Here is an 18,343-nt window from a genome sequence, read left to right as displayed (position 1 = left end):
GATCAGAGTGTGACTGAGACACGGGATCTGAGTGTGACTGAGACACGGGATCAGAGTGTGACTCAGACACGGGATCTGAGTTTGACTCAGACACAGGATCAGAGTGTGACTCAGACACGGGATCAGAGTGTGACTGAGACACAGGATCAGAGTGTGTCTCAGACACGGGATCAGAGTGTGACTGAGACACGGGATCAGAGTGTGACTGAGACACAGGATCAGAGTGTGACTCAGACACGGGATCAGTGTGTGACTGAGACACGGGATCAGTGTGTGACTGAGACACGGGATCAGAGTGTGACTGAGACACGGGATCAGAGTTTGACTGAGACACGGGGTCAGAGTGTGACTGAGACATGGGGTCAGAGTGTGACTGAGACACGGGGTCAGAGTGTGACTGAGACACGGGATCAGTGTGTGACTGAGACACGGGATCAGGGTGTAACTGAGACACGGGATCAGAGTGTGACTGAGACACGGGGTCAGAGTGTGACTGAGACTCGGGATCAGAGTGAAACTGAGATACGGGGTCAGAGTGTGACGGAGACACGGGATCAGAGCGTGACTGAGACACGGGGTCAGAGTGTGACTGAGACACGGGATCAGTGTGTGACTGAGACACGGGATCAGAGTGTGACTGAGACACGGGATCAGAGTGTGACTGAGAAACGGGATCAGAGTGTGACTGAGACACGGGGTCAGAGTGTGACTGAGACACGGGGTCAGAGTGTGACTGATACACGGGATCAGTGTGTGACTGAGACACGGGATCAGAGTGTAACTGAGACACGGGATCATAGTGTGACTGAGACACGGGGTCAGAGTGTGACTGTGACTCGGGATCAGAGTGAAACTGAGATACGGGGTCAGAGTGTGACTGAGACACGGGATCAGAGTGTGACTGAGACACGGGATCAGAGTGTGACTGAGACACGGGGTCAGAGTGTGACTGAGACACGGGATCAGTGTGTGACTGAGACACGCGATCAGAGTGTAACTGAGACACGGGGTCAGAGAGTGACTGAGACACGGGATCAGAGTGTGACTGAGACACGGAATCAGAGTTTGACTGAGACACGGGATCAGTGTGTGACTGAGAAACGGTGTCAGAGTGTAACTGAGACACGGGGTCAGTGTGTGACTGAGACACGGAATCAGTTTTTGACTGAGACACAGGGTCAGAGTGTGACTGAGAAAGGGGATGAGAGTGTGACTGAGACGGGGGGTCAGTGTGTGACTGAGACACGGGATCAGTGTGTGACTGATACACGGGGTCAGAGTGTGACTGAGACACGGGGTCAGAATGTGACTGAGACACGGGATCAGAGTGTGACAGAGACACGGGATGAGAGTGTGACTGAGACACGGGATGAGAGTGTGACTGAGACACATGATCAGTGTGTGACTGAGACACGGGATCAGTGTGTTACTGAGACACGGGATCAGAGTGTGACGGAGACACGGGCTCTGTGTGTGACTGAGACACAGGATCAAAGTGTGACTGAGACACGGGATCAGTGTGTGACTGAGACACAGGATCAGTGTGTGACTGAGACACAGGATCAAAGTGTGACTGAGACACGGGATCAGTGTGTGACTGAGACACAGGATCAGTGTGTGACGGAGACACTAGATCAGTTTGTGACTGAGACACGGGATCAGAGTGTGACGGAGACACGGGATCAGTGTGTGACTGAGACACGGGATCAGTGTGTAACTGAGACACGGGATCAGAGTGTGAATGAGACACGGAATCTGAGTGTGACTGAGACACGTGATCAGAGTGTGACTGAGACACGGGATCTGAGTGTGACTGAGACACGGGATCTGAGTGTGACTCAGACACGGGATCAGAGTGTGACTGAGACACAGGATCAGAGTGTGACTCAGACACGGGATCAGTGTGTGACTGAGACACGGGATCAGTGTGTGACTGAGACACGGGATCAGAGTGTGACTGAGACACGGGATCAGAGTTTGACTGAGACACGGGGTCAGAGTGTGACTGAGACATGGGGTCAGAGTGTGACTGAGACACGGGGTCAGAGTGTGACTGAGACACGGGATCAGTGTGTGACTGAGACACGGGATCAGGGTGTAACTGAGACACGGGATCAGAGTGTGACTGAGACACGGGGTCAGAGTGTGACTGAGACTCGGGATCAGAGTGAAACTGAGATACGGGGTCAGAGTGTGACGGAGACACGGGATCAGAGTGTGACTGAGACGCGGGGTCAGAGTGTGACGGAGACACGGGGTCAGAGTGTGACTGAGACACGGGATCAGTGTGTGACTGAGACACGCGATCAGAATGTAACTGGGACACGGGGTCAGAGTGTGACTGAGACACGGGATCAGTGTGTGACTGAGACACGGGATCAGAGTATGACTGAGACACGGGATCAGAGTGTGACTGAGACACGGGGTCAGAGTGTGACTGAGACACGGGGTCAGAGTGTAACTGAGACATGGGTTCAGTGCGTGACTGAGGCACGGGATCAGTGTGTGACTGAGACACGGGGTCAGAGTGTGACTGAGACACGGGATCAGTGTGTGACTGAGACGCAGGATCAGAGTGTGACTGTGACACGGGATCAGAGTGTGACTGAGACACGGGATCAGTGTGTGACTGAGACGCAGGATCAGAGTTTGACTGAGACACTGGATCAGAGTGTGACTGAGACACGGGATCAGAGTGTGACTGAGACACGGGGTCAGAGTGTGACTGAGACACGGGATCAGAGTGTGACTGAGACAAGGGATCAGAGTGTAACTGAGACACGAGGTCAGAGTGTGACTGAGACACGGGTTCAGTGTGTGACTGAGACACGTGGTCAGAGTGTGACTGAGACACGGTATCAGTGTGTGACTGAGACACGGGATCAGTGTGTGACTGAGACACGGGATCAGTGTGTGACTGACACACGGGATCAGTGTGTGACTGAGACACGGGATCAGAGTGTGACTGAGACACAGGATCAAAGTGTGACTGAGACACGGGATCAGAGTGAGTGAGACACGGGATCAGAGTGTCACTGAGACACGGGATCAGTGTGTGACTGACACACGGGATCAGTGTGTGACTGAGACACGGGATCAGAGTGTGACTGAGACAAGGGATCAGAGTGTGACTGAGACACAGGATCAAAGTGTGACTGAGACACGGGATCAGTGTGTGACTGAGACACGGGATCAGAGTGTGACGGAGACACGGGATCAGTGTGTGACTGAGACACGGGATCTGAGTGTGACTGAGACACAGGATCAGAGTGTGACTCAGACACGGGATCAGAGTGTGACTGAGACACAGGATCAGAGTGTGACTGAGACACGGGATCAGTGTGTGACTGAGACACGGGATCAGAGTGTGACGGAGACACGGGATCAGTGTGTGACTGAGACACGGGATCTGAGTGTGACTGAGACACAGGATCAGAGTGTGACTCAGACACGGGATCAGAGTGAGTGAGACACGGGATCAGAGTGTCACTGAGACACGGGATCAGTGTGTGACTGACACACGGGATCAGTGTGTTACTGAGACACGGGATCAGAGTGTGACTGAGACAAGGGATCAGAGTGTGACTGAGACACAGGATCAAAGTGTGACTGAGACACGGGATCAGTGTGTGACTGAGACACGGGATCAGAGTGTGACGGAGACACGGGATCAGTGTGTGACTGAGACACGGGATCAGAGTGTGACTGAGACATGGGATCAGAGTGTGACTGAGACACGGAATCTGAGTGTGACTGAGACACGGGATCAGAGTGTGACTGAGACAAGGGATCAGAGTGTGACTGAGACACAGGATCAAAGTGTGACTGAGACACGGGATCCGTGTGTGACTGAGACCCGGGATCAGTGTGTGACTGAGACACGGGATCAGAGTGTGACTGAGTCACGGGATCAGATTGTGACTGAGACACGGGGTCAGAGTGTGACTGAGACACGGGGTCAGAGTGTGACTGAGACACGGGGTCAGAGTGTGACTGAGACATGGGATCAGTGCATGACTGAGGCACGGGATCAGTGTGTGACTGAGACACGGGATCAGAGTGTGACTGAGACACGGGATCAGTGTGTGACTGACACGCAGGATCAATGTTTGACTGAGACATGGGATCAGAGTGTGACTGAGACACGGGATCAGAGTGTGACTGAGACACGGGATCAGAGTTTGACTGAGACACAGGGTCAGAGTGTGACTGAGACATGGGGTCAGAGTGTGACTGAGACACGGGGTCAGAGTGTGACTGAGACACGGGATCAGTGTGTGACTGAGACACGGGATCAGGGTGTAACTGAGACACGGGATCAGAGTGTGACTGAGACACGGGGTCAGAGTGTGACTGAGACTCGGGATCAGAGTGAAACTGAGATACGGGGTCAGAGTGTGACGGAGACACGGGATCAGTGTGTGACTGAGACGCAGGATCAGAGTTTGACTGAGACACTGGATCAGAGTGTGACTGAGACACGGGATCAGAGTGTGACTGAGACACGGGGTCAGAGTGTGACTGAGACACGGGATCAGAGTGTGACTGAGACAAGGGATCAGAGTGTAACTGAGACACGAGGTCAGAGTGTGACTGAGACACGGGTTCAGTGTGTGACTGAGACACGTGGTCAGAGTGTGACTGAGACACGGGATCAGTGTGTGACTGAGACACGGGATCAGTGTGTGACTGAGACACGGGATCAGTGTGTTACTGAGACACGGGATCAGAGTGTGAGTGAGACACGGGATCAGAGTGTCACTGAGACACGGGATCAGTGTGTGACTGACACACGGGATCAGTGTGTTACTGAGACACGGGATCAGAGTGTGACTGAGACAAGGGATCAGAGTGTGACTGAGACACAGGATCAAAGTGTGACTGAGACACGGGATCAGTGTGCGACTGAGACACGGGATCAGAGTGTGACGGAGACACGGGATCAGTGTGTGACTGAGACACGGGATCAGAGTGTGACTGAGACATGGGATCAGAGTGTGACTGAGACACGGAATCTGAGTGTGACTGAGACACGGGATCAGAGTGTGACTGAGACACGGGATCTGAGTGTGACTGAGACACAGGATCAGAGTGTGACTCAGACACGGGATCAGAGTGTGACTGAGACACGGGATCAGAGTGTGACTGAGACACAGTATCAGAGTGTGACTCAGATACGGGATCCGTGTGTGACTGAGACCCGGGATCAGTGTGTGACTGAGACACGGGATCAGTGTGTGACTGAGTCACGTGATCAGATTGTGACTGAGACACGGGGTCAGAGTGTGACTGAGACACGGGGTCAGAGTGTGACTGAGACACGGGGTCAGAGTGTGACTGAGACATGGGATCAGTGCATGACTGAGGCACGGGATCAGTGTGTGACTGAGACACGGGATCAGTGTGTGACTGAGACACAGGATCAGAGTGTGACTGAGACACGGGATCAGAGTGTGACTGAGACACGGGATCAGTGTGTGACTGAGACACGGGGTCAGAGTGTGACTGAGACACGGGGTCAGAGTGTAACTGAGACACGGGGTCAGAGTGTGACTGAGACACGGGATCAGTGTGTGACTGAGACACGGGATCAGGGTGTAACTGAGACACGGGATCAGAGTTTGACTGAGACACAGGGTCAGAGTGTGACTGAGACATGGGGTCAGAGTGTGACTGAGACACGGGGTCAGAGTGTGACTGAGACACGGGATCAGTGTGTGACTGAGACACGGGATCAGGGTGTAACTGAGACACGGGATCAGAGTGTGACTGAGACACGGGGTCAGAGTGTGACTGAGACACGGGATCAGAGTGTGACTGAGATACGGGGTCAGAGTGTGACGGAGACACGGGATCAGAGTGTGACTGAGACGCGGGGTCAGAGTGTGACGGAGACACGGGGTCAGAGTGTGACTGAGACACGGGTTCAGTGTGTGACTGAGACACGCGATGAGAATGTAACTGGGACACGGGGTCAGAGTGTGACTGAGACACGGGATCAGTGTGTGACTGAGACACGGGATCAGAGTATGACTGAGACACGGGATCAGAGTGTGACTGAGACACGGGGTCAGAGTGTGACTGAGACACGGGGTCAGAGTGTAACTGAGACATGGGTTCAGTGCGTGACTGAGGCACGGGATCAGTGTGTGACTGAGACACGGGGTCAGAGTGTGACTGAGACACGGGATCAGTGTGTGACTGAGACGCAGGATCAGAGTGTGACTGTGACACGGGATCAGAGTGTGACTGAGACACGGGATCAGTGTGTGACTGAGACGCAGGATCAGAGTTTGACTGAGACACTGGATCAGAGTGTGACTGAGACACGGGATCAGAGTGTGACTGAGACACGGGATCAGAGTGTGACTGAGACACGGGATCAGAGTGTGACTGAGACAAGGGATCAGAGTGTAACTGAGACACGAGGTCAGAGTGTGACTGAGACACGGGTTCAGTGTGTGACTGAGACACGTGGTCAGAGTGTGACTGAGACACGGGATCAGTGTGTGACTGAGACACGGGATCAGTGTGTTACTGAGACACGGGATCAGAGTGTGAGTGAGACACGGGATCAGAGTGTCACTGAGACACGGGATCAGTGTGTGACTGACACACGGGATCAGTGTGTTACTGAGACACGGGATCAGAGTGTGACTGAGACAAGGGATCAGAGTGTGACTGAGACACAGGATCAAAGTGTGACTGAGACACGGGATCAGTGTGCGACTGAGACACGGGATCAGAGTGTGACGGAGACACGGGATCAGTGTGTGACTGAGACACGGGATCAGAGTGTGACTGAGACATGGGATCAGAGTGTGACTGAGACACGGGATCAGAGTGTGACTGAGACATGGGATCAGAGTGTGACTGAGACACGGAATCTGAGTGTGACTGAGACACGGGATCAGAGTGTGACTGAGACACGGGATCTGAGTGTGACTGAGACACAGGATCAGAGTGTGACTCAGACACGGGATCAGAGTGTGCCTGAGACACGGGATCAGAGTGTGACTGAGACACAGTATCAGAGTGTGACTCAGACACGGGATCAGTGTGTGACTGAGACCCGGGATCAGTGTGTGACTGAGACACGGGATCAGAGTGTGACTGAGTCACGGGATCAGATTGTGACTGAGACACGGGGTCAGAGTGTGACTGAGACACGGGGTCAGAGTGTGACTGAGACACGGGGTCAGAGTGTGACTGAGACATGGGATCAGTGCATGACTGAGGCACGGGATCAGTGTGTGACTGAGACACGGGATCAGTGTGTGACTGAGACACAGGATCAGAGTGTGACTGAGACACGGGATCAGAGTGTGACTGAGACATGGGATCAGAGTGTGACTGAGACACGGGATCAGTGTGTGACTGACACGCAGGATCAGTGTTTGACTGAGACATGGGATCAGAGTGTGACTGAGACACGGGATCAGAGTTTGACTGTGACTCTGGATCAGAGTGTGACTGAGACACGGGATCAGAGTGTGACTGAGACACGGGGTCAGAGTGTGACTGAGACACGGGATCAGCGTGTGACTGAGACACGGGATCAGAGTGTAACTGAGACACGGGGTCAGAGTGTGACTGAGACACGGGTTCAGTGTGTGACTGAGACACGGGATCAGAGTGTGACTGAGACATGGGATCAGAGTGTGACTGAGACACGGACTCTGAGTATGACTGAGACACGGGATCAGAGTGTGACTGAGACACGGGATCTGAGTGTGACTGAGACACAGGATCAGAGTGTGACTCAGACACGGGATCAGAGTGTGACTGAGACACGGGATCAGAGTGTGACTGAGACACAGTATCAGAGTGTGACTCAGACACGGGATCAGTGTGTGACTGAGACCGGGATCAGTGTGTGACTGAGACACGGGATCAGAGTGTGACTGAGTCACGGGATCAGAGTGTGACTGAGACACGGGGTCAGAGTGTGACTGAGACACGGGGTCAGAGTGTGACTGAGACACGGGATCAGAGTGTGACTGAGACACGGGATCAGAATGTGACTGAGACACGGGGTCAGAGTGTGACTGTGACTCGGGATCAGAGTGAAACTGAGATACGGGGTCAGAGTGTGACTGAGACACGGGATCAGAGTGTGATTGAGACACGGGGTCAGAGTGTGACTGAGACACGGGGTCAGAGTGTGACTGAGACACCGGATCAGTGTGTGACTGAGACACGGGATCAGAGTGTAACTGAGACACGGGATCAGAGTGTGACTGAGACACGGGGTCAGAGTGTGACTGTGACTCGGGATCAGAGTGAAACTGAGATACGGGGTCAGAGTGTGACTGAGACACGGGATCAGAGTGTGACTGAGACACGGGGTCAGAGTGTGACTGAGACACGGGGTCAGAGTGTGACTGAGACACGGGATCAGTGTGTGACTATGACACGCGATCAGAGTGTAACTGAGACACGGGGTCAGAGTGTGACTGAGACACGGGATCAGAGTGTGACTGAGACACGGGATCAGAGTTTGACTGAGACACGGGATCAGTGTGTGACTGAGACACGGGGTCAGAGTGTGACTGAGTCACGGGATCAGATTGTGACTGAGACACGGGGTCAGAGTGTGACTGAGACACGGGGTCAGAGTGTGACTGAGACACGGGGTCAGAGTGTGACTGAGACATGGGATCAGTGCATGACTGAGGCACGGGATCAGTGTGTGACTGAGACACGGGATCAGTGTGTGACTGAGACACAGGATCAGAGTGTGACTGAGACACGGGATCAGAGTGTGACTGAGACACGGGATCAGTGTGTGACTGACACGCAGGATCAGTGTTTGACTGAGACATGGGATCAGAGTGTGACTGAGACACGGGATCAGAGTGTGACTGAGACACGGGATCAGAGTTTGACTGAGACACAGGGTCAGAGTGTGACTGAGACATGGGGTCAGAGTGTGACTGAGACACGGGGTCAGAGTGTGACTGAGACACGGGATCAGTGTGTGACTGAGACACGGGATCAGGGTGTAACTGAGACACGGGATCAGAGTGTGACTGAGACACGGGGTCAGAGTGTGACTGAGACTCGGGATCAGAGTGAAACTGAGATACGGGGTCAGAGTGTGACGGAGACACGGGATCAGAGTGTGACTGAGACGCGGGGTCAGAGTGTGACGGAGACACGGGGTCAGAGTGTGACTGAGACACGGGATCAGTGTGTGACTGAGACACGCGATCAGAATGTAACTGGGACACGGGGTCAGAGTGTGACTGAGACACGGGATCAGTGTGTGACTGAGACACGGGATCAGAGTATGACTGAGACACGGGATCAGAGTGTGACTGAGACACGGGGTCAGAGTGTGACTGAGACACGGGGTCAGAGTGTAACTGAGACATGGGTTCAGTGCGTGACTGAGGCACGGGATCAGTGTGTGACTGAGACACGGGGTCAGAGTGTGACTGAGACACGGGATCAGTGTGTGACTGAGACGCAGGATCAGAGTGTGACTGTGACACGGGATCAGAGTGTGACTGAGACACGGGATCAGTGTGTGACTGAGACGCAGGATCAGAGTTTGACTGAGACACTGGATCAGAGTGTGACTGAGACACGGGATCAGAGTGTGACTGAGACACGGGGTCAGAGTGTGACTGAGACACGGGATCAGAGTGTGACTGAGACAAGGGATCAGAGTGTAACTGAGACACGAGGTCAGAGTGTGACTGAGACACGGGTTCAGTGTGTGACTGAGACACGTGGTCAGAGTGTGACTGAGACACGGGATCAGTGTGTGACTGAGACACGGGATCAGTGTGTGACTGAGACACGGGATCAGAGTGTGAGTGAGACACGGGATCAGAGTGTCACTGAGACACGGGATCAGTGTGTGACTGACACACGGGATCAGTGTGTTACTGAGACACGGGATCAGAGTGTGACTGAGACAAGGGATCAGAGTGTGACTGAGACACAGGATCAAAGTGTGACTGAGACACGGGATCAGTGTGCGACTGAGACACGGGATCAGAGTGTGACTGAGACACAGTATCAGAGTGTGACTCAGATACGGGATCCGTGTGTGACTGAGACCCGGGATCAGTGTGTGACTGAGACACGGGATCAGAGTGTGACTGAGTCACGGGATCAGATTGTGACTGAGACACGGGGTCAGAGTGTGACTGAGACACGGGGTCAGAGTGTGACTGAGACACGGGGTCAGAGTGTGACTGAGACATGGGATCAGTGCATGACTGAGGCACGGGATCAGTGTGTGACTGAGACACGGGATCAGTGTGTGACTGAGACACAGGATCAGAGTGTGACTGAGACACGGGATCAGAGTGTGACTGAGACATGGGATCAGAGTGTGACTGAGACACGGGATCAGTGTGTGACTGACACGCAGGATCAGTGTTTGACTGAGACATGGGATCAGAGTGTGACTGAGACACGGGATCAGAGTTTGACTGTGACTCTGGATCAGAGTGTGACTGAGACACGGGATCAGAGTGTGACTGAGACACGGGGTCAGAGTGTGACTGAGACACGGGATCAGCGTGTGACTGAGACACGGGATCAGAGTGTAACTGAGACACGGGGTCAGAGTGTGACTGAGACACGGGTTCAGTGTGTGACTGAGACACGGGATCAGAGTGTGACTGAGACATGGGATCAGAGTGTGACTGAGACACGGACTCTGAGTATGACTGAGACACGGGATCAGAGTGTGACTGAGACACGGGATCTGAGTGTGACTGAGACACAGGATCAGAGTGTGACTCAGACACGGGATCAGAGTGTGACTGAGACACGGGATCAGAGTGTGACTGAGACACAGTATCAGAGTGTGACTCAGACACGGGATCAGTGTGTGACTGAGACCGGGATCAGTGTGTGACTGAGACACGGGATCAGAGTGTGACTGAGTCACGGGATCAGAGTGTGACTGAGACACGGGGTCAGAGTGTGACTGAGACACGGGGTCAGAGTGTGACTGAGACACGGGATCAGAGTGTGACTGAGACACGGGGTCAGAGTGTGACTGAGACACGGGGTCAGAGTGTGACTGAGATACGGGATCAGTGTGTGACTATGACACGCGATCAGAGTGTAACTGAGACACGGGGTCAGAGTGTGACTGAGACACGGGATCAGAGTGTGACTGAGACACGGGATCAGAGTTTGACTGAGACACGGGATCAGTGTGTGACTGAGACACGGGGTCAGAGTGTGACTGAGACACGGGGTCAGAGTGTGACTGAGACACGGAATCAGTGTGCGACTGTGACACAGGGACAGAGTGTGACTGAGAAAAGGGATGAGAGTGTGACTGAGACAGGGAGTCAGTGTGTGACTGAGACACGTGATCAGTGTGTGACTGAGACACGGGATCAGTGTGTGACTGAGACACGGGATCAGTTTGTGACTGAGACACGGGATCAGTGTGTGACTGAGACACGGGATCAGTGTGTGACTGAGACACGGGGTAAGAGTGTGACTGACACACGGGATCAGAGTGTGACTGAGACACGGGATCAGAGTGTAACTGAGACACGGGGTCAGAGTGTGACTGAGACACGGGTTCAGTGTGTGACTGAGACACGTGGTCAGAGTGTGACTGAGACACGGGATCAGTGTGTGACTGAGACACGGGATCAGTGTGTGACTGAGACACGGGATCAGTGTGTTACTGAGACACGGGATCAGAGGGTGAGTGAGACACGGGATCAGAGTGTCACTGAGACACGGGATCAGTGTGTGACTGACACACGGGATCAGTGTGTTACTGAGACACGGGATCAAAGTGTGACTGAGACAAGGGATCAGAGTGTGACTGAGACATGGGTTCAGTGTGTGACTGAGACACGGGATCAGAGTGTGACGGAGATACGGGATCAGTGTGTGACTGAGACACGGGATCAGAGTGTGACTGAGACATGGGATCAGAGTGTGACTGAGACACGGAATCTGAGTATGACTGAGACACGGGATCAGAGTGTGACTGAGACACGGGATCTGAGTGTGACTGAGACACAGGATCAGAGTGTGACTCAGACACGGGATCAGAGTGTGACTGAGACACGGGATCAGAGTGTGACTGAGACCCGGGATCAGTGTGTGACTGAGACACGGGATCAGAGTGTGACTGAGTCACGGGATCAGAGTGTGACTGAGACACGGGGTCAGAGTGTGACTGAGACACGGGGTCAGAGTGTGACTGAGACACCGGATCAGTGTGTGACTGAGACACGGGATCAGAGTGTAACTGAGACACGGGATCAGAGTGTGACTGAGACACGGGGTCAGAGTGTGACTGTGACTCGGGATCAGAGTGAAACTGAGATACGGGGTCAGAGTGTGACTGAGACACGGGATCAGAGTGTGACTGAGACACGGGATCAGAGTGTGACTGAGACACGGGGTCAGAGTGTGACTGAGACACGGGATCAGTGTGTGACTATGACACGCGATCAGAGTGTAACTGAGACACGGGGTCAGAGTGTGACTGAGACACGGGATCAGAGTGTGACTGAGACACGGGATCAGAGTTTGACTGAGACACGGGATCAGTGTGTGACTGAGACACGGGGTCAGAGTGTGACTGAGACACGGGGTCAGAGTGTGACTGAGACACGGAATCAGTGTGCGACTGTGACACAGGGACAGAGTGTGACTGAGAAAAGGGATGAGAGTGTGACTGAGACAGGGGGTAAGTGTGTGACTGAGACACGGGATCAGTGTGTGACAGAGACACGGGATCAGTGTGTGACTGATACACGGGGTCAGAGTGTGACTGAGACACGGGGTCAGAATGTGACTGAAACACGGGATCAGAGTGTGACTGAGACACAGGGTCAGAGTGTGACTGAGAAACGGGATGAGAGTGTGACTGAGACAGGGGGTCAGTGTGTGACTGAGACATGGGATCAGTGTGTGACTTAGACACAGGATCAGTGTGTGACTGAGACAAGGGATCAGTTTGTGACTGAGACACGGAATCAGAGCGCGACTGAGACACAGGGTCAGAGTGTGACTGAGACGCAGGATCAGTGTGTTACTGAGACACGGAATCAGAGCGCGACTGAGACACAGGAACAGTGTGTGACTGAGACACAGGGTCAGAGTGTGACTGAGACACGGGGTCAGAGTGTGATTGAGACACGGGGTCAGAGTGTGACTGAGACATGGGATCAGTGCGTGACTGAGGCACGGGATTAGTGTGTGACTGAGACACGGGATCAGTGTGTGACTGAGACACAGGATCAGAGTGTGACTGTGACACAGGATCAGAGTGTGACTGAGACACGGGATAAGAGTGTGACTGAGACACGGGATCAGTGTGTGACTGAGACGCAGGATCAGTGTTTGACTGAGACATGGGATCAGAGTGTGACTGAGACACGGGATCGAAGTTTGACTGAGACACTGGATCAGAGTGTGACTGAGACACGGGATCAGAGTGTGACTGAGACACGGGATCAGAGTGTGATGGAGACACGGGATCAGCGTGTGATTAAGACACGGGATCAGAGTGTAACTGAGACACGGGGTCAGAGTGTGACTGAGACACGGGTTCAGTGTGTGACTGAGACACGTGGTCAGAGTGTGACTGAGACACGTGATCAGTGTGTGACTGAGACACGGGATCAGTGTGTGACTGAGACACGGGATCAGTTTGTTACTGATACACGGAATCAGGGTGTGAGTGAGACACGGGATCAGAGTGTCACTGAGACACGGGATCAGTGTGTGACTGAGACACAGGATCAAAGTGTGTCTGAGACACGGGATCAGTGTGTGACTGAGACACAGGATCAGTGTGTGACGGAGACACGGGATTAGTGTGTTACTGAGACACGGGATCAGAGTGTGACGGAGACACGGGATCAGTGTGCGACTGAGACACGGGATCAGAGTGTGACTGAGACACAGGATCAGAGTGTGACGGAGACACGGAATCTGAGTGTGACTGAGACACAGGATCAGAGTGTGACTCAGACACGGGATCAGTGTGTGACTGAGACACAGGATCAGAGTGTGACTCAGACACGGGATCAGAGTGTGACTGAGACACGGGATCAGAGTGTGACTGAGACACAGGAGCAGAGTGTGACTCAGACACGGGATCAGTGTGTGACTGAGACACGGGATCAGTGTGTGACTGAGACACGGGATCAGAGTGTGACTGAGACACGGGATCAGAGTGTGACTGAGACACGGGGTCAGAGTGTGACTGAGACACGGGGTCAGAGTGTGACTGAGACACGGGATCAGAGTTTGACTGAGACACGGGAACAGTGTGTGACTGAGAAACGGTGTCAGAGTGTGACTGAGACACGGGGTCAGAGTGTGACTGAGACACTGGGTCAGAGAGTGACTGAGAAAGGGGATGAGAGTGTGACTGAGACAGGGGGTCAGTGTTTGACTGAGACACGGAATCAGTGTGTGACTGATACACGGGGTCAGAGTGCAACTGAGACACGGGGTCAGAATGTGACTGAGACACGGGATCAGAGTGTGACAGAGACACTGGAACAGAGTGTGACTGAGACACGGGATCCGAGTGTGACTGAGACACGTGATCAGTGTGTGACTGAGACACGGGATCAGTCTGTTCCTGAGACACGGGATCAGTGTGTTACTGAGACACGGGATCAGAGTGTGAGTGAGACACGGGATCAGAGTGTGACTGAGACACGGGCTCTGTGTGTGACTGAGACACAGGATCAAAGTGTGACTGAGACACGGGATCAGTGTGTGACTGAGACACAGGATCAGTGTGTGACGGAGACACGGGATCAGTTTGTGACTGAGACACGGGATCAGAGTGTGACGGAGACACGGGATCAGTGTGTGACTGAGACACGGGATCAGTGTGTGACTGAGACACGGGATCAAAGTGTGAATGAGTCACGGAATCTGAGTGTGACTGAGACACAGGATCAGAGTGTGACTGAGACACGGGATCAGAGTGTGACTGAGACACGGGCTCTGTGTGTGACTGAGACACAGGATCAAAGTGTGACTGAGACACGGGATCAGTGTGTGACTGAGACACAGGATCAGTGTGTGACGGAGACACGGGATCAGTTTGTGACTGAGACACGGGATCAGAGTGTGACTGAGACACGGGATCTGAGTGTGACTGAGACACGGGATCAGAGTGTGACTCAGACACGGGATCTGAGTGTGACTGAGACACGGAATCTGAGTTTGACTGAGACACAGGATCAGAGTGTGACTGAGACACGGGGTCAGAGTGTGACTGAGACACAGGATCAGAGTGTGACTGAGACACGGGATAAGAGTGTGACTGAGACACGGGGTCAGAGTGTGACTGAGACACAGGATCAGAGTGTGACTGAGACACGGGATAAGAGTGTGACTGAGACACGGGATCAGTGTGTGACTGAGACGCAGGATCAGTGTTTGACTGAGACATGGGATCAGAGTTTGACTGAGACACGGGATCGAAGTTTGACTGTGACACTGGATCAGAGTGTGACTGAGACACGGGATCAGAGTGTGACTGAGACACGGGATCAGAGTGTGACGGAGACACGGGATCAGCGTGTGACTGAGACACGGAATCAGAGTGTGACTGAGACACGGGGTCAGAGTGTGACTGAGACATGGGTTCAGTGTGTGACTGAGACACGTGATCAGTGTGTGACTGAGACACGGGATCAGTTTGTTACTGAGACACGGAATCAGAGTGTGAGTGAGACACGGGATCAGAGTGTCACTGAGACACGGGATCAGTGTGTGACTGAGACACAGGATCAAAGTGTGACGGAGACACGGGATTAGTGTGTGACTGAGACACGGGATCAGAGTTTGACGGAGACACGGGATCAGTGTGTGACTGAGACACGGGATCAGAGTGTGACTGAGACACGGGATCAGAGTGTGACTGAGACACGGAATCTGAGTGTGACTGAGACACGGGGTCAGAGTGTGACTCAGACACGGGATCAGTGTGTGACTGAGACACAGGATCAGAGTGTGACTCAGACACGGGATCAGAGTGTGACTGAGACACGGGATCAGAGTGTGACTGAGACACAGGATCAGAGTGTGACTCAGACACGGGATCAGAGTGTGACTGAGACACGGGATCAGTGTGTGACTGAGACACGGGATCAGAGTGTGATTGAGACACGGGATCAGAGTGTGACTGAGACACGGGGTCAGAGTGTGACTGAGACACGGGGTCAGAGTGTGACTGAGACACGGGATCAGAGTTTGACTGAGACACGGGATCAGTGTGTGACTGAGAAACGGTGTCAGAGTGTGACTGAGACACGGGGTCAGAGTGTGACTGAGACACGGAATCAGTGTGTGACTGAGACACAGGGTCAGAGTGTGACTGAGACACGGGATCAGAGTTTGACTGAGACACGGAATCAGTGTGTGACTGATACACGGGGTCAGAGTGCGACTGAGACACGGGGTCAGAATGTGACTAAGACACGGGATCAGAGTGTGACAGAGACATTGGATCAGAGTGTGACTGAGACACGTGATCAGTGTATTACTGAGACACGGTATCAGTGTGTTACTGAGACACGGGATCAGAGTGTGAGTGAGACACGGGATCAGAGTGTGACTGAGACACGGGCTCTGTGTGTGACTGAGACACAAGATCAAAGTGTGACTGAGACACGGCATCAGTGTGTGACTGAGACACAGGATCAGTGTGTGACGGAGACACGGGATCAGTTTGTGACTGAGACACGGGATCAGAGTGTGACGGAGACACGGGATCAGTGTGTGACTGAGACACGGGATCAGTGTGTGACTGAGACACGGGATCAAAGTGTGAATGAGTCACGGAATCAGAGTGTGACTGACACACGGGATCAGAGTGTGCCTGAGACACGGAATCTGAGTGTGACTGAGACACGGGATCTGAGTGTGACTGAGACACGGGATCAGAGTGTGACTGATACACGGGATCAGAGTGTGACTGAGACACGGGCTCTGTGTGTGACTGAGACACAGGATCAAAGTGTGACTGAGACACGGGATCAGTGTGTGACTGAGACACAGGATCAGTGTGTGACGGAGACACGGGATCAGTTTGTGACAGAGACATTGGATCAGAGTGTGACTGAGACACGGGATCCGAGTGTGACTGAGACACGTGATCAGTGTGTGACTGAGACACGGGATCAGTGTGTTACTGAGACACGGGATCAGAGTGTGAGTGAGACACGGGATCTGAGTGTGACTGAGACACAGGATCAGAGTGTCACTCAGACACGGGATCTGAGTGTGACTGAGACACGGAATCTGAGTTTGTCTGAGACACAGGATCAGAGTGTGACTCAGACACGGGATCAGTGTGTGACTGAGACACAGGATCAGAGTGTGACTGAGACACGGGGTCAGAGTGTGACTGAGACATGGGATCAGTGCGTGACTGAGGCACGGGATTAGTGTGTGACTGAGACACGGGATCAGTGTGTGACTGAGACACAGGATCAGAGTGTGACTGTGACACAGGATCAGAGTGTGACTGAGACACGGGATAAGAGTGTGACTGAGACACGGGATCTGTGTGTGACTGAGACGCAGGATCAGTGTTTGACTGAGACATGGGATCAGAGTGTGACTGAGACACGGGATCGAAGTTTGACTGAGACACTGGATCAGAGTGTGACTGAGACACGGGATCAGAGTGTGACTGAGATCGGGATCAGAGTGTGATGGAGACACGGGATCAGCGTGTGACTAAGACACGGGATCAGAGTGTAACTGAGACACGGGGTCAGAGTGTGACTGAGACACGGGTTCAGTGTGTGACTGAGACACGTGGTCAGAGTGTGACTGAGACACGTGATCAGTGTGTGACTGAGACACGGGATCAGTGTGTGACTGAGACACGGGATCAGTTTATTACTGATACACGGAATCAGGGTGTGAGTGAGACACGGGATCAGAGTGTCACTGAGACACGGGATCAGTGTGTGACTGAGACACAGGATCAAAGTGTGACTGAGACACGGGATCAGTGTGTGACTGAGACACAGGATCAGTGTGTGACGGAGACACGGGATCAGTGTGCGACTGAGACACGGGATCAGTGTGTGACTGGGACACGGGATCAGAGTGTCACTGAGACACGGGATCAGTGTGTGACTGAGACACAGGATCAAAGTGTGACTGAGACACGGGATCAGTGTGTGACTGAGACACAGGATCAGTGTGTGACGGAGACACGGGATCAGTGTGCGACTGAGACACGGGATCAGAGTGTGACTGAGACACAGGATCAGAGTGTGACTGAGACACGGAATCTGAGTGTGACTGAGACACAGGATCAGAGTGTGACTCAGACACGGGATCAGAGTGTGAC

This window comes from Chiloscyllium plagiosum, unplaced genomic scaffold, assembly GCF_037043375.1.
Source record: "Chiloscyllium plagiosum isolate Xiang-an unplaced genomic scaffold, Cpla_swu_hap1 HiC_scaffold_31, whole genome shotgun sequence".
NCBI classification, from domain to species: Eukaryota; Metazoa; Chordata; class Chondrichthyes; order Orectolobiformes; family Hemiscylliidae; genus Chiloscyllium; species Chiloscyllium plagiosum.
This window is presented reverse-complemented; position numbering follows the sequence as displayed.